The 22,690-nt window shown below is 45.1% G+C and overlaps 1 protein-coding gene across 7 annotated transcripts in view; it reads left to right on the forward strand.

Moving 5' to 3' along the window:
* Daam1 (dishevelled associated activator of morphogenesis 1) overlaps positions 1-22,690 on the forward strand; it is a 161,427-nt gene that overhangs the window by 25,837 nt on the left and 112,900 nt on the right. The window contains exon 2 of one of the 7 annotated variants that reach the window (XM_030246637.1): positions 3,131-3,277. The exons of 5 other annotated variants lie outside the window; for them this stretch is intronic. The gene's annotated coding sequence lies outside the window, so the exon portion shown is untranslated. Of the gene's footprint in view, positions 1-3,130; positions 3,278-18,031; positions 19,357-22,690 lie in introns of those variants that run through there. One more of the 7 variants, XM_006515642.3, reaches the window with a different exon arrangement.

The following is a 22,690-nucleotide window of genomic DNA, read 5'->3' on the forward strand; positions in this document are numbered from 1 at the left end:
TCTCTCTCTCTCTCTCTCTCTCTCTCTCACACACACACACACACACACACACACACACGCACACACACATTTTTGGCCTAACTGAAAATAGGTAATACCTTCTCAGCCCCCATAGTAAAGGTTAGTTGCAATTTTTCTGAACAGCTATTTGAAATTCAGTTGTTCGTCTTCCACTGTATTTACCTGATGATCTTGGGAGGAACTATTGTCTGAATCTGGCAGGTTCTCATGGGGGTGGGGCCTTTGATACTGACTCCAGTGGGCTCCCAGAGGGAGCTGCCGATCCTGCCACACCACGGGTCGTTGTCTTGTGGGTGACAGTGACTGACTTCTGGCAGCAGCAGGAGGATTGAGAGCCCTCTGGGATCCGGCATTAACACACAGCTCTGCCTCAGCGTGAGCACCCTTGGGAGTGGATCCTCTGCACCCAGTTTCACCACAGACAATCTTCCTTTTGTGTCTTTCAGACATTCTCACCTCTAATGGACTTGTGCTTAGACCAGAAGCTGTGTTAGGAGTCGGAGAGTTGATGCTTTCCCACAGAACACACCCTGTGCTTCCTATATTCAAGCTACCACTTTCATGTGGCTATTGAAGTTCTAAACTAATTAGCAGTTCAGCTTCTCAGGTGCACTAGCCACCTTACTGATGTTCAGTAGCCATAGGGGGCCTGGTAGCTGCTTGCTGTGTTGGGTGGTGTAGAGAGAATTTTCATGATCACTGAAAGTGCTGACTGTGTGCTCAGCTCTGAAGAAGGTGGATTCGTTATTTTCTCAGTGTTATGACACAACACCTAAGAGAAAAAAAAAGCAGTAACTTAAGAAAGGGAACATTGCTGAGGGTGGAGACATGTACCCATGATCCCATTTAGGGGCAGAGGCAGGGGACAATCAGACATTTAAGATCATCTTTAGCTACATAGTGAGTTCAAAGCCAGCCTGGACTATATGATGGGTTGGAGAAGGAGTTATTGTGAATGTAGGAGCAGGTCTCAGTAGTGGATGGTCCCAGGAGAAAACAAAACACGAATGTGTGTACACACGAGCAAACACTCATGCACGCACACATGCATACTCACATAATAATGGCATCTTGGTGGGGAGGTAAGGGGGGAGAGAGGCTCACGCTGTGTCAGCAGGAATGTGAAAGGCCATAGGTGGAGGCTGAGCAGGAATCAGAGGGCAGGACTGGAAGCAGAGCTGGCTTAGCTTTAGAAACCCACCACAGTGCCTTCCTGTGCCCATCTAGGGCCTGCATCTCCAAGGTTCCACAACCTCCCAGCACAGTTAGAGACAGGGTATTTGAAAGCCTGAACCTGTGAAGGCCATTGCACACACAAAACACAACAGAAGCTTAGTAAGTAAGACATGAGTCACAGGGGCTCAGAGGTCTGCTTGTGTGAGGTTGGGTGCTGAAAGGCCGACGTTGCCATTTCTAGCTTAGCAGAGGAGAGCAACGGACGGCGTTCACATGTGTGTTCTAGTGCACACATCATGGCGTTCTAGTGCCTTTGCTCACTGAGCCCCTTTCCACCCCCAGTACTGTGCATTTCATTAGGCACTTAGTTTTGTTTTCTCCTGGGACCATCCACAAGACCTGCCAGATATTCAAATGCAATTAAGGATTCAGAGCCAGTGTGCTGATGGTTCTGGCTCTGAGGAGTCAACTTATGATTTGTTTCACTTTATTATTGGATTTATTAGGGTACTGTATACTTTCTGCCATTTTGCTTTTTTGCATTTTGCTAGTTTGGCCTGGAACTTGCGATGTAACTAAGGATGACCTTGAACTCCTAATCCTGATGCCTCCACCTCTCAGATGCTAGGATTTAAATGAGTTTGAAATGCACCTTGACCTCTGGATATTTCCAAGTTAAGATGGGTTGATTGGATTACAGGTCCAGGTTGGGTTGAATAGCTTGTGTTTAACTAAGTTTTTATCCACCAATCTTTCCCATTAGAGTTGTCAATTCTAATCCTGTGTTAATGAGTGCTATGAAGATAAATTAAAAGGATGCTGAGATTAGGCTACCACTGATGTCTTACTTTCAAGGGCGCACACATGCACAAGCTTCTTCTTGCATCAAATTTGTCCTTTTGGAAAGTTCGATTTCATTTTGGCTTTAATGAATGTCTGTTGGCTTCTAGTTCTTTGAAGGTATTTTTAAGTCTGGGTATTTGCTAACTGTATTTACTATGAAATGTGAATTTATAAGTCTGTAAAAAGACTTGGGTACAAATCTCCCCTTTTTTCAGCTTTCCACACTTGGCTGCCAAGTTATTAACACTTCAGAGAATTTGATGCTCAAGGGTTGCAACTGTGTGAAAACACACACACACACACACACACACACACACACACACACACACAAGTTTCTACTAAGGAAACAGTTCATTCTTGTCTGTGTGAAATTCAGTTTGGCTGGCCTGGGAATTCATACCTGCAGTCTTTCTCATGCTGTTTGATGGTGACAGTGCAAACACTGAGTTCTATCTGAATTCCTCTCCAAACTTGGCACTGCTCCACAGCCCGTGTGTGATGTTGAAGGGGCATTCTTACCCCTGTCCCCGCTCCATCTCCGGCCTGTCTTCAGAAACCTCGTGGGTGAGGTTGTATGGGTTGTTCCCCTCCCCTGAAAGTCTTTTCCCAAGGGTTGAAAGAGTTTATCCATTGGGCAGATGCCAGTGCCTGGCCGCCCCCTGGGGAGCTTGTATGAGCTGTGTCCCATACTGTCTTCTTGAACTTTACAGCAAATGTGGTCAGGGTGTGTGGTGGTGGTTGTTGTTTTGTGTTTTTTGCTAACATCTTACGGTGTTAAACAACTTTTGCTTGGTTTTACATAATGCCTTACGGTTTCTTCATTAGTTATACCTGTCATTGTCTCCAGTGGCTGTTGAATAGTCTGGGTTCTCCAGAAAAACAGAGCTAACAGGAAACTGTCAGCAATTTAATAGGGAGTTTATGCTGCCCACAAGCCAGGGAACCAGAAAAGGTGTGAATTAGTCTAAGTGTAAAGGCCTGAGAACTAGGGGAGCCGGTAGGAGTAGAGGCAGTACAGACTACGTGTGCAGTGTAACTTATGACATTCTCCTCTCAATACATTACAGTAACCACGTGTCTTGCTCACTAGGTCCAATCAGCATAATACCACCAATGCAGTGGAACAGTGTGATAGCTGTGGGAAGAAAGACCCTCAGGATCTCAGAGCTAGCTTCTACCGTGGGACTGGCGAGTTCATACATCCCTGAGCGGGACGCAAAGGCATATTGATGCACCGGTGAGCTAGAAGTCAATGGCCTCTTGTGGGCCTGAAAGACAGGTCTGGAGAAAAAGGCCTTTGTCCAGTCCATAGCCGGGTGCAAGGTACTGGAAGACAGAACACGTTCTCAACAAATGGAGCTACACTTACCACAGTGGTCAATACTTGGCTGAGATTATTTCTTTGTCACTATCCAAGGTTTGTTGTGTGTTGAAGTCGGATGGGAAAATTGAATGTAGATAACAGTGTGAGTAGCCAACCACCGTCATACATTGGAAGTCCTCGTTGGCTCTGCTGTTCTTCCAATGCAGTGTTGCTTCTGGCTGGCTGACTTTCTGCGTAGAGGTGGCTCTAATGTCCTACGCTTGCTGCTTTCCAGCATCATAGCCTAGAACATGTAACCGGTTTGATTTGATAGGCTCAGCTAGAGGGAGATTTCCCTCAGTCTGGTGTGTACCTTGAGTCTCATCCACATCTTGAATTAAATGGTATTTATGTTACTCTGGACATAAGGCATATGAGTTGATGCTGGACCAGGTAAACATTTTGAGACTCTTGAATTTGGGGACGGGGGTGTTGGGTGAATGCTAGGGCCCTCTCAAATTTCTCTGTTATAAAAGAAGCCCAGGTATAGTGTTTCCCCTGAATTGAAACATTCACCCATGGAAGGAGCGGTAGCTTAGAAAACTCAGGAAGTAAATAAGCTTACAAGTCTCAGAACTGACTCTTGAAGATTGACGCGGCTCCTACCTAACACAGGGCAGTCACAGCTGCTGGGGGAGGGCCTTTTCCCTGGTGAGCCTGTGCCTCCATGATGGCATAGCTTCGGCTCTGCAGCTGCCCTTTGAGTCATCATCATCTTCCCATAAGGAGCCCCTCACCTCTTGCTGCCTGTGCCCTGGACTGCTTGCCGCGAGACCCGACCTGCCCTTGGGATTGGAGGTGAGGTGGCATGAGTCAGCAACACAGACTCCAGGAGCAGTGAGAAGCGCTGCAGCAAGCTCATCTGAGCACGGCTGCAAGCTCCTTAAATACCCTCCACCCGAGCCCCAGTGGTCCCAAGAAAGCATCTCTTCTAAACACAGTTCCCCATTGGCTGGCACTGTCTGCACCAGCAATCCTTGCTCTCTCAGGCAATCGTCCCTGGCATTTTCCCATAAGTGGCCACTGCCATTCTTCCTACAATCTCTGCTCCATAAACAAGCTTAAGAAAGTCATTGATTGGTCATTGTGCAGACCTATGAACTTTATTCTCTTTACTGACCCATCATATTGGTATGTCATGAAACTCAGTTTGCACAGCACTGGGGCAGCCACCAGTAACCAACTGCAAGGCGTCAGACTGGTACAGGTGTTATAGTTACTGATAATAACAACTTAGTTAAGTGATAGTGCCAATTGAATGGCTAGCTTGGTGCTTTCTGTTGCTTCCAAGTAGTTTGTGCCTGGGCCTTAGGACAGTTTTTAATGAAGTGATTTTGATGGAGTGGCCCCTGGGACCCGCAGTGTGGAGATGGGCATTGCACCCTACCTCCTTCTACACTGTTTGCTTCTCTGTATGAAGAGCCGGCAGTCTGAAAGCATGGATGTTGCCGAGGAGTTAGTGTTTCAGGGAGGAAATGTACTTGGCCCATCTTAAATCTATACTCAACATTAGGACAGTTTGAGTAGGATTAGGGGAGCAGTGATCATGGCCAGAAAAGGCTGGATAATTTGCTGTGAAGTCAGAATGCTGAAGAGACTAACTCAGTGTGCTTCAGCAGGACTTTTAGTTCTGAAACCAGACATGCAGTTTGACCTGCTTACCGTCAGTATGAGATTTCTCCCTCCCCTTTTGCTAATGGCAGGGCAGCTGAAGTTGATAAAGCTGGGTTATATGCTGAAAGTACATTGTATGAGCCTTTCCTTAGAACTTGGGAATGCGCCGGGCAGTGCTGGCACACACCTTTAATCCCAGCACTTGGGAGGCAGAGGCAGGTGGATTTCTGAGTTTGAGGCCAGCCTGGTCTACAGAGTGAGTTTCAGGACAGCCAGGACTACATAGAGAAACCCTGTCTTGGGGGGAGGGGTGGGAGACTAAACAAAACAAAACTTGGGAATGGGTGTGGCACCGACTAGCATCCCTATATTATCTTAAAGGATACTGGGAGGCTACATAGGATTGGTCCTGCTCAACTCTGGTTACGTAGGTACATGGTAAATGCCCCCATCCCCTCCCCAGGGGTTACACAGATATGGTTCAGTTTTGCCGGTGGATCCTTGTTTTGGTCAGATTCATTTTGTAACCCCTGTCCCCATATGTGTATTTGTATGTGGTGTACATGTGTTTGTGTGGGTATGTGTATATTCATGGAGACCATGTGTCAACATGGGTGCTGTGGGTCTGTGTGAACAACATGAGATAGATTGAGCCACCTTCCTAGCCTTGGAGTTCCTACTTTAGTGATGTAGAATAAGTCTATAGGATTGCTAGTAAGACAACCACAATTTTGCATTACAGCGTTGACCTCTCCAGAATCAGCCAATATATCTTTAAAGTAATTTTCTTGTGTTTCTGCTTCAGCGTCTGCTTTTGTTACTTACAAATTTTGTCACTGTTTCATAGGATGACCCTCTGTACAGAAATGGGTTTTCATTTGATAAAGGATTCTGTATTAAAATGATTTTAATACAAAAGGTGTGACACGCTTTGTTGTCCTTTCGCCGTCAGATGACTTGCTTCTGAAAGGAAGCTTTCAGGGTGAAGGGGAGAAGCCCCGTCCTGGTCTCCTTCCAGGCCGTCCGTGCAGGCTGCCTTCCAGTCACTGTGCACACTTCGACCTAGACACCTGGCTGTGGGAACGCAAGCTCTGTCTGTGATGCCCTGCAGGCTCGTTTGGGATGGCCAGGGACTAGGAGTGAGAATTGCAAGTTCAGTTTGTTCTGACACCTATCATTCTTGTAGTGTTTGTCTCTTGTGGTAAATACTATGCAGAGAGGTGCAAGGCTTCCTATGTAGGCCTGGAGTCCCTTCATGCCTCACCGGGACGGTCCCCAGCTCCCACTCATTCAGAATGAGTGTCCCCAGCACCCAGAAGCTGCTCGCACTGAAAACTCTTCCACTAAACTTCATCTTGAGGGGAGGGGTGAGTGAAGGGGCTTGTATTTATGTCAGTGCTGGACAGATAGAGGGCATATGCATAGTCAGTATATGTTGGGTTTCATCCTGTGCACAGGTGGCCCTCCCTGCTCCAGAGGCCAGCTGTCTGAGTGGAGCTACCTCAGTCGCTTACTGAGGCAGCCGAGGCAGGACTGTTGTTCCTTCTTAGCCCAGGCCCAAATACCTTAGAGTTGTAGATCCTTTGGGACATGTTTTGTTTGCTTGCTTTGATTTCTGGGGTATCATTGTAGTTCTTTGATTTGAAATAGTACAGAAAAGGAGTAAGTTTTTGTATGTGCCATTGGGGAGAAGGTTTACCATACAGCTGGAGGTGGCTTAGAACATAGAATGAAGTAGTTAATAGATTACCTTTCCTAAAGAAACGATAGCATGTGTGTTCCTTCCCACAAGTAGTCTTTTCTTACAGTGTCACATTTAATGGACTAGGAACAGAAGGAACCTTAGCAGTGATACTCAAGTCCTGCACACGTGTGGCATGGTAGGGAAAGTAAGTGCTCTGTCAATTCTACTCATCTTTCTTCAGGAAAAAAAAAAATCACTATTTTGTCAATGACAAAAATCCCAAGATCTAATGGTCTTCCTCAGTCTGAGTTAGACTTTGAGATTTTCAACAGGAAGTAATGAGAGCGTCTCAGAAAACTTAGCTCTATGTGCTCCTGCCCAGTTTTGTGCTGTCCGCCTTCTAAGCTTACAAGGAAAAAAAAAAAAAAACCTAACTGGAAGAGGAAATTGTATTTCTGCTATTGGCTGAAGAGGGTTCCAAGCATCACGTGGCTGTTGCTGAAATCTGGAAATCCACTTAACCCAGGCCGTTTTGTCTTCCCACACATTTGGAACGAACGCCGAGAGGAAAACACCTCTGTAGAAGCAGAGGGGCTATTTTTAGATCCACTCCTATTTTGGGTTTCAGTACTCAGAAATTTCCCCTGGGGGGGGGGGGAAGGTCATGTGTGTGCACCATGCTTGATGGGTTTCCTTACTCTGCTCTGTATGTACCACAGTCACCCGCAAGTCAGCACATCACATGCCATGCACATCAGTTGTCATCTGAGAGTAAACCCTGCGCCAGCCCCGCCAGCTGTGTTGGACATCCCTGTGTTGAGCATGTTTGGAGGTCAGAAGGTTAGTTTAGTTTGGATTTGCCTCTGGTTTCAGTAATATGTTTCTCCTGGTTCCTAGTGCCAGTTCATTGGCAGAACGGACTATCCCCTTTTACCTCAAAAAGGAAAAAAAAAGCTTGCTTTCAAAATACCAGAAAAGTAACCTTTCTTATGAGCATGAAATAGTAAATATTTGTAGTGCCAATTAGCCAGTAAGTACTGAAGTGTCAAATTATAAAATCACAACAAATTTAGTTATAGATCTAATTGCTTTTTCCCCTCTAAGCCACTCATAAATTGGGCAATCTCCATCTACACAATAGAATGAGAGCTCTTTGGTAATAGCCTAGCAGAGGCTTTAGGAGTGAGGCGACAAAACAATTGGAAACAGACTGATTGACATCAGCTCGTTCCAGCTTCCTGTTTTGTAAAGCAAGAGGGGATGTCCTTGATTCACGCAGACTCCTGCTTTCTGGAAAAACTGGTCTGTTTGGGGATTTATCTGCTTCCTGAAAGCTTAAATTGATTATGTGGTAGTTAGCAGGAATGACTCCATTTTGGTGTGGTCTAGGCTGTTGAAGCCTGTGGGAGTTCAACCCTAACAGTGGCCTCTCACAGTTGTATCAAAACATTTACTAGGCTGACAGTGAAGATTTCTCTCAGTGTGTTTCTGAGTGTTTTGGTCCCAGCAGGTGGGCGATGGTATAGTGTTTACCAAATTCACTCTTGATGATGGTTTAATGGTGTGTTTTCTGTTATACTTAGAGGCATGCAGGCTGATGTGTTGATTACCTGTTGATTAGCTCTGTTTCATTGGTATGCAAATGTCTGTCATAAATGGTAAAAATTATATGTACCAAAGAACTACTTTGAAATAAATTTCTTTGTAATTTACCATTAGGAAATGTTTGGTCTGTATACTTATCTTATGTCCCTGTATACTTGGAGTCACACAAAATGTTATTTAGTGAAATGCAGTCACAAATGGAGAAAGTTTAAGAAGCCCTCTTCTACCTTAAGTTCCTTCCTGTATAATCCAACACACGTGATGGCTATTTAGTCATCTAACTTCATAGTGCAGTCTTTATGAGTTTATAAAACCCTGATTGAAAACATGCCTTCCACACTGCTGTTTTCAGGGATGGTCAGGGGACAAAAACCAAGAACACAATGAAAAAAAAAAGTCCCACATATACTTGAATCCTGGCTCTTGGAGTCATTATTTCTTTGAAAGTCAATCTCATAGAAACATTTCTCCATTTGTTTACCAAGAGATGTGTAGTCTCAGTCCTAAAAACTTGGTAGGAAGTATGTAACCTTACCTAATTATACTCGTTGGTTGAAATGAGGCAGAAAGAGGCTCAGCTCCATGTTGTGGGTCTGATTTTCTTTTTAGCAAGCCCCCAGAGACCCTTTGGTGATGTGTGACTCTGGGCAGTGGCTTCCATCCCCATCAACTACCCTGAATGTTTTTCAACCTATAATTAGCAATTGAATTGAATGAAAAATAGATTCCTGTCTACCACCCCCATGCTAATAGTAGAATGTTTGAGGTAATGGAATAATAATATGGGCAGATAAATATAATACCAGTCAACCTAAGCAATACACTGTCCTTGTTTTTTAAATTTGAGGTCCTGTGTTGATTAACTGTTTGACCCTGGAAATAGATTTCAAGTTTGCCATAGATGAAACCAACCACAGGGCAAATCCGTCACTTCACAGTCCTTTCCTGAGAACAGGTGTTGGGGAAAGGTCCTTCCCGAGTGCTGAGAGGTGAGTTTCTGTGACCATAGGAAGACAAACTGCTGCTGATAGCCTGTGTCAGCTGCAAGAGTGACTGGGCTAACACACAGACAAGCGTTTCTGGGAGGGAAAACCCACTCAGCTTAGAGGCCCTGTCACCAAGCATCATCTTGCTAGAGAGGCCATGATGTGTTACCTGGAGTGTAACATGGAATCATTTCTTGGGCTTGGGTTTCTTTCTACTTTTACAAGTTAAACACTTAAAACAGATTTAACAAAAATTCAGTGGAGATTTCAGAGAGATTAGAATTTAAGAAGCATTATTCTGTGGCATGGGGTGGTGGGGGCATTCTGTCTACCATTCTTGGTGTCTGAATTAAGTTTTCCTTGTTGAGCAGCTGTCTACTTGGCTGCTGATGGATCTTTTGCAGACCAGATCTTTTGAAAAATGATGCTGAGGTTAAGACAAATTAATTAGCATGTTTCTAGAAGGTGAGTGGTGAGTGATGTAACTGAGGCCGGGGCCAGGGGTGGGGGTGGGGTAGGGTCCTGGAAGGAGACCTTTTTTACTTTGGGGATCTTCATTTCCCTCTGCCTCCGGTTTTTTCTTCCACCATGTGGCACCCATATTTCTTATTTAAAATTTAACAAATTATAGTTGTATGCTAATGAAGTCCAGCATTTTATTTAAAGATACTCATACACTATGGAGTGATGAAACCAAACCAGTTAACCTGTAGCACAAGCATTTTAAATTTCTCTCTCTCTCTCTCTCTCTCTCTCTCTCTCTCTCTCTCTCTCTCTCTCGATGGTGGTAGGGTAAGAATTCTGTAGCCTTGAACACCAGTCATTGCATATTGTCAAGCCTCCTGCTTTTGCTATAAACTCAAGCCCAAGAAATAGTTTCCTTTCATTTTAACTCTTTATAGAATATTGGTACAAACAGTTACAAAACATGGCAATAATTCCTGACGCCGGTGCAGACAAAGAATAAGAAGAGACAGGGATTGTGGGAAACAGAATCCAGTTGTTGTAGTTGGGGAATGAAAATCCTAAGCTAACGGAGTATCCAGCTGTTTGACAGTTTATGAGACCACAATTGAAATAGCTTTATTATCTTTAAGGAGAGTGGTCCGGGTTGAGAGTCTGGGTTCCAGTTTCAGTTTTCTCCCTCATTAGCTGTGCAACTTCGGCTAGCGTATGTGGCTTAGGCAGCTCAGATTCTCACTGGAAACAATGTCAGTAATGAAAAACCGCACCACAGGCTTGCAGTTAGAACTCGGTGCTTGCCATAGAATGTACCTAACTAGATGCTATCATACGGCTGGCTAGTCAGGTGACTCAGTGGAGTGATCGGTATGTTTGTGTTATTCAAGCATTTTTTGAAGCCCTAAGCTATTGGACGATGAGCATAGCATTTGAGAGGCATCACTCAAAGGAGGATTCCACTAAGTAAAGTCTGAGGTGATGGGCACATTTGATAACTAGCCTGGTCACTGAGCACTTAGTCAGGTGCCATGTAGCCCCAGTGTGTTGGCTTGTTTGTGTCAGCTGACACCAGCTAGAGTCATTTAGGAAGAAGGAACCTCAATTGGGAAACTGTTCTCATTAGATTTTTCTGTGGGCAAGCCTATGTTGTGTTTTCTTGACCAGTGATGGATGTGAGAGGTCCCAGCTCATTGTGGGCGGTGCCACCCCTAGGCTGGTGGTCCTGGGTTGTTAAGTGCAAGCCAGTAAGAAGCTCACCTCCATGGTTTCTGCATCTGTTCCTGCATCCAGGTTCCTGCCTTGGCGACCTTCACTGATGAACCGTGGTGGGTACTGTAAACTAAAAGAAACCCTCCCTCCTGAGTAGCTTTTGATCCTGGTGTTCTCTCACAGCCATAAAAACCCCAACTAAGGCACCGAGAGTTAGTGCTGTTTTATGTCCTCTCTCCAGGCAAGAACGTTGGGGAGTTGTGCTGTTATTTCTGGGTCAGCTTCTCAGTAGTTTTTTTTAGCAGCCTTTTCTATATAGCTGGCTAGAATCTGCTTCTAACTGGCCATCTCACCGCACAGAGCCATCACTGCTTGCTGTGCAGACTCAGGCATTAGGAAGCTTTAGTGAAGGCAGGCCAGTGGTTGCCTTACCCCCAGAATTCCTCCCAGTGCCTGGGCTTCCTAAAGTCAGATGGCTTGCTCAGTGGGAATCCGAGTTCAGTCAGAAAACCCCTGCTTGGGTTTCTTCAGAATAACCTTGATTTCCTTGATTTTTGAGTCCAGGGATGGGAAGTTGTCCTTTCAGATCAATAAATCTCCTAAAAAGAAAGAGGACATTTATAAAGGAGACTGGGTGGCTGGTCACTGTCTCCCCCCTCCCCCCCCAACACTCCTATTTGAATGTGATCCACTGAGTCCCATGACATATCTCCTAGGCCTTCAGGGACACTGCTTCTCAGCCAAACCAGGCAGCTCTCTGAGCCAGCTGCTTGAAAGAGTTTGGGTGGTGCATCCATGCAGCAGGTGCCTGAGGTGGGGCAGAGACAGGACCTTACCTCAGTGGATGACTAGCCCTGAAGACTTGGGGCAATAGCCTTAATTACACTTAATAGGGGGAAATTCCCTTTCATGAAAAGAATCCCAATTTTAAATGGTCAATTTATGCCTCTACTGTGAGAACTTTACTCAGCCCCCCCCCCAATTTGGGGATTTGGGGGTTGGGGGTTATTGCCTTTAGCAGAAACCATCTCTAGCAGGGTTCTTTTGAGCTACTGGGTGTTTGAAGTTTCAGGTAGTTTCCAGCAGATCAAAGGGAAGAAGTTGCTGCAGAATGCTAGTTTTCTGTCCAATACTATTTTCAATCAGCAGAGACTGGAAGATGAGAATTTTCTTTCTTGTGGTGTTGGGGATCAAACCTGGGTCCTTGCTGACGCTTGGCACGCCCCATCCCAACCTAGCTGCAGTCTGTAAGTGGGGCATTTATTTTGACTGTGGCTTGGCTATCTAGTTTGTCATTGCCACACAGTCTGGCTCCTGCCCATGCCTTTGAACCCGCACCATGCTCCCTTTTCCTGTCCAAGGGTTTTCAGAGTGTTTCAAATACCTTCGCTGCTTTGGTTTATAGGCACGTCTGTCTAGCTGTCTCTCCCCTCAGGCCTCTGGTCTCTGGCTGTAACAGTCTTTCTGTACATTTTCGCCTGACTGCTTATGATCATGCATTTCCCGTGGATCTTTGCATCTTCTGAAGAGTCACTATCTACCCCTTCAGAATCCTGCCACTCTCTAAATAGCTTTCTTTGTCCATCTGGAGTGTAACAGAGTCATGTTGGTCTCCTTCCACAGGGGCTCATGCTGCCTGGCGTACTGCTGGATCTCCAGTGTCTAGAATAGTGCCAGAAGATGTTCAATAGATGACAGTTAAGCAGATGAAGTACTTTATAAGTGGTTTCTAAAATTTCCCCAAACTTCCCTGGTTTCATGTACTTAACGTACAGCCGAAGTTGACAACTTTTCTGTAAGCTGCTAAATAGTAAGTGTATTAGCCCAGAGAAACAAAATATCTCAATTGCAACTACTCAGTGTATACATTGGCCTGGCTGTGATCCAGTAAAACTTTATTGGTAAATATCATGGAGGCGTTGCCAGCTTAGCCCATGCTTCTCCATCCTGCATGTTGTGGACTCTGGGAAGGGTGTGGGTTTGAAGAGTTGCTCTCTGGCGTGAGGATCTGTTTGCCTGGTTTGCAACTGATCAACTGTTCCCGTTCTCCTAGGAAAGAAAGAGAAACATAAACTGTGTGTAAACTGATAGACACATTCCCAAAGAGAGACTTCCCACAGGTGGTGGGGCATCAACTGTCATAGAAGAAAACAATAGGCACTCATCTAATGGCATAGAGTTGAGGAATACCAGGAGACTCAAAACTGAAAAAGTTTATTGGCTATCCTTGGCCAAGCTAAGCCAATATAAGATTGTATTTAAGCTACTCTGGGTTAATTTGCATAAATAGTACCTTTAGGAAGCAAAGTGATCCATGCCCATAGAGTGGTTTGTATGACTTTTTCCTCTAAAGGAAGAATATGCCATTGAGAACTTGTGTTTACAAAATGTGCTGAAAACCAGGATCGACACAGACCTTACTGTCTCGAGTAAGACCCTGCCACATGCTTGAGCTTTCCTTAAAGCCAAAGAACTCTTTCTTTTTCCCACACTACTCCCTGAAGCAGGAACCAACTGGTCAGTGGGAAAAGTCTCTGGCATGCCATTCGAGACATTTGAAGAATTGCAGATTCTCAGTTGTGTACCAAGTAGTTTCCCTCTTGAATTAACGCTCTGTCAGTTCTTCTGGACAGCTGCAATTGGACTTACGGGCATCTCGATTTAACACACCAAACTGCATCATTAGAAGCCAAAGGTCTAGGGGAGGAGTTCAGGTTTTTGATTTTGTTTACCCAATGTGTGGGTGTGTGGGTGTGTAGGCATGTGGGCGTGTGGGGGTGTGGGCATGTGCATGTGGGAATCCAAAGCTATATATAGGATTTGAGATTTTATTTCCTAAGTGAGGCTTCACAGCTATCAAGAATCTATTCAGAAATGCTCCTCGAATCTCATTTAATTGCTGCATCTTCAAATTAGTGTGTGTCTTGGAGGAAGTAGTTTAGTCTTTCCTGGTCTCTACCTAGAAGTCAGGTGGCCTCTAGAGCCCTTTTCTAGTGTGTGATTGTACTTGAGCTAGATCGCTCAGTTTTAACGCAGAGGGGAAGTGCAGCAAGGCCCGTATGTCTTTTGAAGCTGCTGGCATACGTCTAGGCTGTATATTCATAACGTGTTTCTACAGGATCAGTGCTCTTTTCAGGATGACTCATGGAGGTGCCAAGGAGTTTGAAGAGCAGCACCGAGGCCTTCTCATCAATGAGTGTGTGGCTGTTTAGAGACAAACATGGAGGCTCATGGTTTGTGTTAATGTCACTGTTCTTGCTCTGTTTTTTGTTTTTGTTTTTGTTTTTGTTTTACCTTTTTGCTTTTTAGAGGGGCTTCCTGTGACCTTGCCAATGAGGGGAAATTTTGGAGATCCTGAGGTAGATAGCTGTCACAGTCCCTCAAAGAAGTCATTTTCAGACTGTGTCTGCCATAAGGAGTGGGCAGCTGCCCTTTCCAGCCTTCCAGGTTCCCTTCTAAGACCTAAGCGTTCTCTACAGCATCATTATAGTTCATCTTTTCAAAAGCCACCCGAGATTATTCTCACTGGAAGTGCCCCCTTTCATATGAACCTCCTGCACTTAATACCTTTTTAGTGAGTTGCTGTTGTATCTCTGCCACTCTGTCTGGAAGGACATCAGTGTGTCTGGAAGTCCAGTGTGGTTTCATTTATTGTTACCTACCTATCTAGACAGCCCCAAAGTCTGAGTCTTAGCTTCCCTTCCCTTCCCCCTTTCTTCATGTGGCTTCTGAGAGGCTCTAAGAGGCCCAGAGTGTGGCCTCTGAAGTTCTTTGTTTCCATTTGAAGCCATTCATCTGCTTATGAGACAGATGGATGGAAGGCTTAGTGAAGCTCTAACTACCCCAGTAACACCTAGGCTATCTTCATGTGAGTGATTTTTGCCCCAGTATACATCTTGAAAGTATAATGATCACCCAACAGCAGGAGTGTACTGGTAGCAAGCTTATAGTAGCCATCCATTGCAAGCATGTTCGGCCTGATGTTTCTTCCATTGTAACCTTTGGATCAAGGAGACTTTGCTCTTTCTGTTGTTAGATCATTCTAGAGTGGGCTGGCTGGTATATAGAATATTGGGGGAATCCACTTAAATTCATGTCTCTGCTCTGCTACTTTGGAGATCTGCCTTGTGGAGCCACTTATGTGCTCAGAGATAGTTACTTAAGGGGCTGGAGAAATGACTCAGCAAGATGCTTGTCAACAAGCTTTTTGACCTGAGTTCAATTCCCAGGAGCAACATGAAGTAGTGATCCAACCCGTCCACCCCTCCCCTCCATATGAGTGCCTCTGCCGTGCCTGGACGTGTGCCCCCTCCTTAATAAGTGTAATTATCTATAATGGAGAAGTAAAAACGATACTTGGAACCTATATCTCTCTCTCCCAAGATTGTTGGAAGTATCACCCAAGTGTTTAAGGAGCCTGGAGGTATAGCTAGGAGAATATGTGCCTGGGTACACAGTTCTGAGCTTAATCCTCAGCTTTGCATAAATTGGGCATGGTGGTGCACGCCCATGATCCCAGCCTGGGTTACCTGAGTCCCTATCTCAATAAACAAACAGATACATAAAGAAATAAATAGCCTCTGAAAGGTCGGAACTTACATTGTTAAGAAATCACATCCTGCCCCGTGCTTACACTAGGCGTTTTTGTGGTTATATAAAATAAGTACTCCAACCTATAATTAGGGCTGTCTGTTAACCCAAATAAGGGCCTCAGTTCCACCTGTCACACCCAACTTAGACAAACAGGCCAGTGATGTCCAGTCACACACAGTTTCCCTGTGTTATGCTTAGTTACTTCCTAGATGGGAGAGGGGCGTAGCCAATGTATCCTACACTGAGAGCAGAGCACAGAGCACACAGCTTCCTCACCAGGCCCTTCTCCTCTCAGCTCCTCCTCACCCCCCCCCCCCCCACCTAGTCAGATACCTTCTCTGTGGCATCCTTTGCAGGGTTGAGAGTGTAAATTCCAGGCCCTTGACACTGCCCCTTGCTGCCTGCTTCATCCTCCTCCCTGTTACTGGTTTGTGTTATATACCCCACCTTTTTAAAACTCTGTGCCCTTATGGGGATAGGCGTGCATGACTAACATTTCAAACTGTGGCCTGGCTAGAAAAGTGCTCTTAGTATTATTTCTGAAGACCCCCTAACTAGCAATAAGGGGATTTCCACTTTTGAATAACTTTAACATTTTTAGCACCTTATATACTAAAATTTCTACTGTTTCTAAGCTTCAATGAGTAAGCCGTGGACAGGTGTAAGGGTCTTGAGACGTCATCCTGGCAAAAGTTACTTAACCAGAAACTGAGTAAAAGAGTGTTGCGTTAGCCATGCACATCGGTGACCAGCAAACCTTTATAGAGTTTTCTATACAATGAGACATTCATGCTTGGATTTATGGTTCCACGGCTAGGTTGACTGTGAGGTTGATCCTTAGAAACCAGTACAGCTGCAGCTTGAAGGAGGTGGGACTTTTCATTACTGCATCCCCCTCCCCTCCACTGCCAGTTGGAGGGAACAGACCCCAAGGCCTCTCTCATATGCTAGGCAGCTGCTCTGCCTCTGCACTACTCCCCCCGCTCAGGGTCTTCCTTATTATAAATCTATGATATATCGCCCTCTGTCCTGGTTAATTTTTCGTCAGCTGATTGAAGCTAGAGTTATCTGGGAAGAGGAAGCTCAGTTGAGAAAATGCCTCTCAGATTGCACGTGGGCAGGCAGGCCTACAAGGTATGTTTTTGCATTCACAATAGATGTGGAAGGTCCCAGACCACTGGTAGCGGTACCACGCCTGTGCCTCTGGTCCTGGGTGTATAAGAAAGCAAAGTGAGCAAGCCTTGGAAAGTAAGTCAGCAAGCAGTCTTCATCCCTGGGCTCTGCTTCAGTTCCTGCCCTGACTTCTGTTTGTGATGGACTATAACTCTAACCTGAAATAAGTCTTTCCTCCGCACGTTGATTTTGATCCTGGTGTTTTATCACAGCCGGAGACAACATACCAGGCTTTTAATATGAGTACAGATTGGTTGAGGTGGTGAATACTGACTGTCCACATGGTCTCTAACATTTAGGAGATGCTCAGTAAATGCTGGTTTCCATCTTGTTTAACGAAATGGAACATGAATTGGTGTCTTTCTTTTTTAAAGACCCTATAGGGGCAGACATTCTGTTTATGTTGGCCCGAAGAGCCAGGGGAGGGAGTTTACTGAATCATATAGTGGGAACAAGAGCCGTTTGACTTGAGGTCAGGTAGAGCTGGTAGCTAAACGATGGCACACAGACCTACTCATCCCTCTTGCCTCTTTCTGAGTCTTGCTCTTATCTTTATTGGCTTCATTTGGGAATAGTTTCTAATTTATGTTAGAAAGGGCACCTACTGTAAATTAGAGGTGTACATGGGCCTTCCTCGTTGTGGTTCAAGGGAAAAGCACACTCTCATCTGCAGCATGCATTTACCTAAAGACCTCCAAGTCTTCCTGGGTTCCCATACCATCCCTTTGCCTGTCACTGTCCAGAGGACGGTGAGTGTGGGTGTCTTTGATTGGTGGCCATGAGTCTCTACTGGGATCGAGATGCGTGGGCCGTCTGATGAAGCTCATCTGTAGAGTTACACGGATGAGGAGATGGTCGTTCCCTCTGTGTGTCTGTCTCTGTCTCTCTCCATGTGTATGCATGCTTATGTACTTGAAGAACTCCTTCCTTTGGCTCTGCATCCTTTTAACTTGAGATTCTGGGACACAGGTCCATGGTGTACTACCGGGAATCGGAGGCCGTCTTGAAATCATGCATATCACTTTGTATATGGTTACAGAAATTTTTTTCTTATGCTTACAGAAAAATTTCTTCTGAGCACGTTGTATAATGCACTCTTTCCAATAAAATTAGTAAAGAGTTTTTGTCCTAAAGTTTCTACAAAAATTTTTGGCGTGCCTTTTGCCAAATACTGGGAGAACTGGTAGTTTCTTTCTCAACTGTGTCTGTTGTAAGGTTCTCCTGACTCACTCTCCCCTGCCTCCATGTCTCCACTGGGACCTCTCTTGAATGAAATTCAGAAAAAAGGAAAATGGTTTTGAAAACTTGGCTAAAATTACGTGTCTTCAACAGTTGGAACCAATTTTGTGAGGTTTTTTGTGTTTGTAGTTGGATAGCTTATCAGTTGTGGTGGATCGTAATAGCCATAATGGACGAAATGAAGTCCCTGCTTCTGCGTTTCTTCATGTCTCTCCCATGAAGAACGTGTGCAGTGCATTACCATTTTTCTTCTCCGTGAGTAGTTGTGGGCAAGAGCACCCTGTTCTGTGGGAGGTGGTCAGTCCCTGGGGCCAGCAGGAGCTGCTTCCCTCTCTCCACTCAGTATGGTGTTTAGCTCCCCAAAGAGTTGGCCAGCAATGGACAGAAAGACCTGGGCCAGCACCCCTTATTCAGAGGGACCTCGGTGTCCGTGGGGCTGGGCTTGGCAGTTCTGTGCATCCTCCTTGCTAATCCTGGGTGCAGAGCTTCCCTCCAGGGATCACAGACTTCCTGTCCTCCTGCCCCTCCTGCCCAACATGAATCATTTTATATGGATCTGTATCTGATCTCTGTATTCTTGCTTGGCTGCTCAGGTAAAATCAGGAGGAAAGTGCTTGTGGAGTGGGCCCTCTGACTTCAGAATGAGGCTCAAACAAGGCCACAGAGCCTTCTGGAACAGAGCTGAGACAGGCCTAAGGTTTCCTTTGGGCCAATGTTCTTTTTATCTAGCTAGACCACGTCTCTCAGCCAGTGTTTTAACAGTTTGTCCGTAATGTGTTCATTTCCTCATCACGCATATCAGGTGTAAATTCTCTGAGGGCAAGAACTAAATTGGTCTTTTTCTCTGTTAAATCTTTTGCAGCAGTAGGCAGAATAGTAACAATGAGGGTAACACTAAAGTCAACAGGCTATTTCCCTGCATCGCTTAATGATCAGCTAGCTACCTGTTGCCTGGGTACTAATATTCTTATTTTACAGATTAGAGAACTGAGGTTCAGACATGGAGGCCTGAAATATACACTAAAAGTACTTTGTAAGTAATTGCTGAATGGATGCTGACATGGCCAGAGTTCTTTGATACTCTTATGTAACAGCTGGCAATTCAAAGAACTGTCTTGTTCTGATTTCATAGTAACTCTGAGAAGCTGCTGGCTAGGGAGATTGGGAACTGCTTTGATTCTGACCTTCTGACCCTGCTAGTGTCACCACACCCTAAAGGTCAGTGTCCAGGGAAGCTCGGAGGCAGCTCTGGTTGTACATTTACCTGTAGACCTGCCGCTGCAGGATTCTCCACTGCTTTGTGTAGATGCTGATGCCTGCTTTGTACAGGAAGGGATTTCCTTGGAGAGTGCTGGATCGTGTTCTGAGAAGCCGCTGAGTTAGTTGGGGTAAGAAAGGCCCTTTTCAGGGCTCTTTGTCTAGTGTGGCCTGAATGTAGGACCCCTTGGGGGACCCTTGGGATGCCTTCTGTGTTAATGGTCTTACTCATTCCAGTCAGGCACTGTGTGAGCCCCAGGCCTATGTACAGATGAGTGCTCACTGTCCTGCGGGTGGAGGGGCTTACGTGCTCCTCCATAGCATATGGTTAGCCATAGCTGTGCGTCTAACCCTCAATGTTGGGTTTGTTTCTTTCTGCCCTGAGCTGTGTTTCATCTCCCAGCATGGTCAGCACAGCTTCTGTCCAGTGGCTTCATTACACTTTGCCCAGTGTTCTGGTTGTATGTAAGGGAAGAGAGAGCAAGTCCCACAGCAGCGAGTCCTTTGGAAGTGGAAGTGGAAGTGCAGTTTGAAATCCCAGACATTACATCCGTGAGGCACCTCTGAACCTCCTCTCTCAAGACCATGGGGCTTCCCACTCCTCATTGCTTCCCAGTTGAGGCATAAGTCTGACCCCAGCCTCTCTGAAAGCTACCTGGGATGGAATAGAGAAGCCCAGAGCCCAGTGTGGTTGTGAACTAAGGTCTATAAGGATGCAGTTTACATCTGCCTCCTTCACTCCTATGGAATGCGACTGATCATGGGAGCAAGTACCCATTAGCTTCTGGAAGGAAGCAAGGAAGGAAGGAAGGAAGGAAGGAAGGAAGGAAAGAAAGAAGGGAGGAAAATTTTCAGATTATCATCCCATACTGAAATGCACTTTGTAATTTGTTGTGTATGTGGGCAGAGGATGAATCATGCCTGCCCATAATTGTGCCTATGAACAAAAACTAGTTTGGAGTGTAAGTGTGTCTGTGTGTGTGTGTGTGTGTGTGTGTTTGTGTGTGTGTGTGTGTGTGTGTGTGTGTGTGTGTGTGTCTTTATGTTGATTCAGTGTCTGTTGGCATCCATCCTGGTTGATTTTCCAGTATGAGCAGGTACAGTTGTTAATCAGAATATTTTCCACTGGGCTTTACCGGACACTCCCTAGTAAGGCAGCTCCATGTTTCTAAAAGCAGTGACCCCAACTAAAGGCCAGCGTCCTGGGGAGAGCATTTATCAAAATTCTCTTTGCTGTGGACCAAAAGGGACACCTGATTCAAGCAGACTGTCCTGAGGGATTATTCTTATGGGATAGAAACTAGAACCTGTAAGGTAGCCAATGACTTCAACGTGAAAACAAGACTTGGAGCCCAGGGAGGAAGAGGCGTTGTGTTTAGAGGTAAGCACGGTTTTCCTGTCATATCTTCAAGTGGGCTGAGGGCTTCCTTGAAATGTAAAGCCCAGATGTCTTCTTCACTTCGCTATTTTGAGGTCTTTGAAAGTTATACCTGCCTTTTATTTGCATGTTAATTTTCTTCTTATTTTAACAATTGTTTACCAGTGTTTGCTGGTATCATTTGTGATCAGCTGTCTGCTTCCATGTGATGCCCCTTTAGAAAGGGGCATCTTCACTGCCCATGTCTGTGTTTGCATGCTTGCTCAAGATTGGGTCTGCACAACAGGATGCAGTGTCTGCCAGTTCTATGGCTTTATAAGGAAGACCTAAGAAGCCTGACTTCTCAGTTACTAAGTGAATTCCTGTGGGGTCAGTCCTGCTAATAAAAACCTAAGAAGAAAAATCCTTATTACATATTTCTAATCTTGACTATAATGTTCCGGGTCTACCACCTGGGTACTCTGAAGAGAAAGATGCAGTTTTTACTTCAGGAGTGAAAAATGCACTGACATAGGGGTGCTGAATCGTAAAGTTGGAGTGGAAATCAGCAGCTGTGAATTCTGTAGGTGCAGTTAAGGTGGCACTGATTGATATAGTTAAGGTGGCACTGATTGATATAGGCTTCTAGTGAGTGACGAGTGACGAGCTCAGAATTGATGCTCCAAGGGAGAAAGTTCTTGTTCACCTTTGTGTTTCACAGCTGAGCAGGCTGTTTATGGTTCAAGGACTAATGGTTTGGAGCCGAGTGAAGTGGGAAATCACAGCAATGGGGCATTCTAGACGTGCATGTGCAGCAGAGGCGCAGTGGGGAGAGGGGGGGGGAGTAGGGGCACAGAGGGGAGGCGCGGGGCTGTCTGCTCTTGGTGGTGGAGAGGATTCAAGCTGATCAGAACTGCCTGGCACGTTGAGGAAGCTTGATTGAAAATTGCCTATTTTTTTAAAAATTACCATGCTTATATTTCTATTATTGTTAAACAGTCCAAACCTATTCATCTGGTAAAACTAAAAGTTTTAAGACCCTCCTACTGATTTCTTTTGTTATTGTACTGTTTATCCCACCAGCTACAGCAGTGGTCCATTTGCACACCACATCCTAGCCCTTGTACTTGCTGGTTTGTTCCTATCTCTGAGTAGCAGCCGTTTAATGGATGCGGACATGCAATGCTCTAAACTTGATACTGTGTATAGTGTTACTCTCTTTACATGCATGCTAACCCTGCACAATATTTCCTCAGGTCCATTGTCTATATAACAGTGATTTTTGTCCGTGGTGTTGGCTTATAGGAGTTTTGGATGTTAAACCTCCTCCCAGGTTCCACAGGCCGCCTCTTCACTGCCCATTATGAACAGGCTCCAAGTTTCACCAGGTGCCTCTTGTCTGCTTCTGTTGTCTGTCCAAGAAGAGTAATCAAATCCAGTGGCATAAAGACCTATACTTTCAATTTTTTTAAAAAAATTTTATAGTTTTCGACTTGGTACTAGGTCTCCAGTCTATTTTTATTTATTTTTATATCCAGTATAAGATAGCAACCCCACACTACCCTTCTGCATGTGGATAGCTTGCTTTTCTGTGCCATTTGATGAAGAGACTGTTGTTCCCCATTGAGTGGTCTTGGCACCTCTGTGAATGAGCATGCCTTGATCACGTGTGGGTGGGCCTGGTCAGGGCTGTGGTTTGTCCTGCTGGTCTGTGTGTCTGTCTTTGTGTCAGTACTGTACCACTTTGGTTATCTTTGCACTCTGGTTTGGAATTCAGAAGAGTAAGAGCCCCAGCTTTGTCCTTTTCCCTCCAGAGTCATTTGAGATTCCACTTTCCTGTTGGAATAGATTTTCCTTTTTATTTCAAGGAAAAAAAAAATGTCATTGGAATTTAAACAGGGTTATCATTAAAACTAACAGTAGTAATTCTTCCAGTTTGGGGCTCCATATACATGCCTTTTTAAATTATTTTCATAAATATTTTGTGATTTAAAATGTGCAGGACTTCTACCTCTGTAGTAGAACATTATTTAATTTTTAAAGGCCTGTATAGAGGCTGGAGGATGGCTCAGCAGTTAAGAGCACTTCTCATTCTCGTAGAGGACCTG

This window comes from Mus musculus, chromosome 12 (genome assembly GCF_000001635.26).
Source record: "Mus musculus strain C57BL/6J chromosome 12, GRCm38.p6 C57BL/6J".
Classification (NCBI taxonomy): domain Eukaryota; kingdom Metazoa; phylum Chordata; class Mammalia; order Rodentia; family Muridae; genus Mus; species Mus musculus.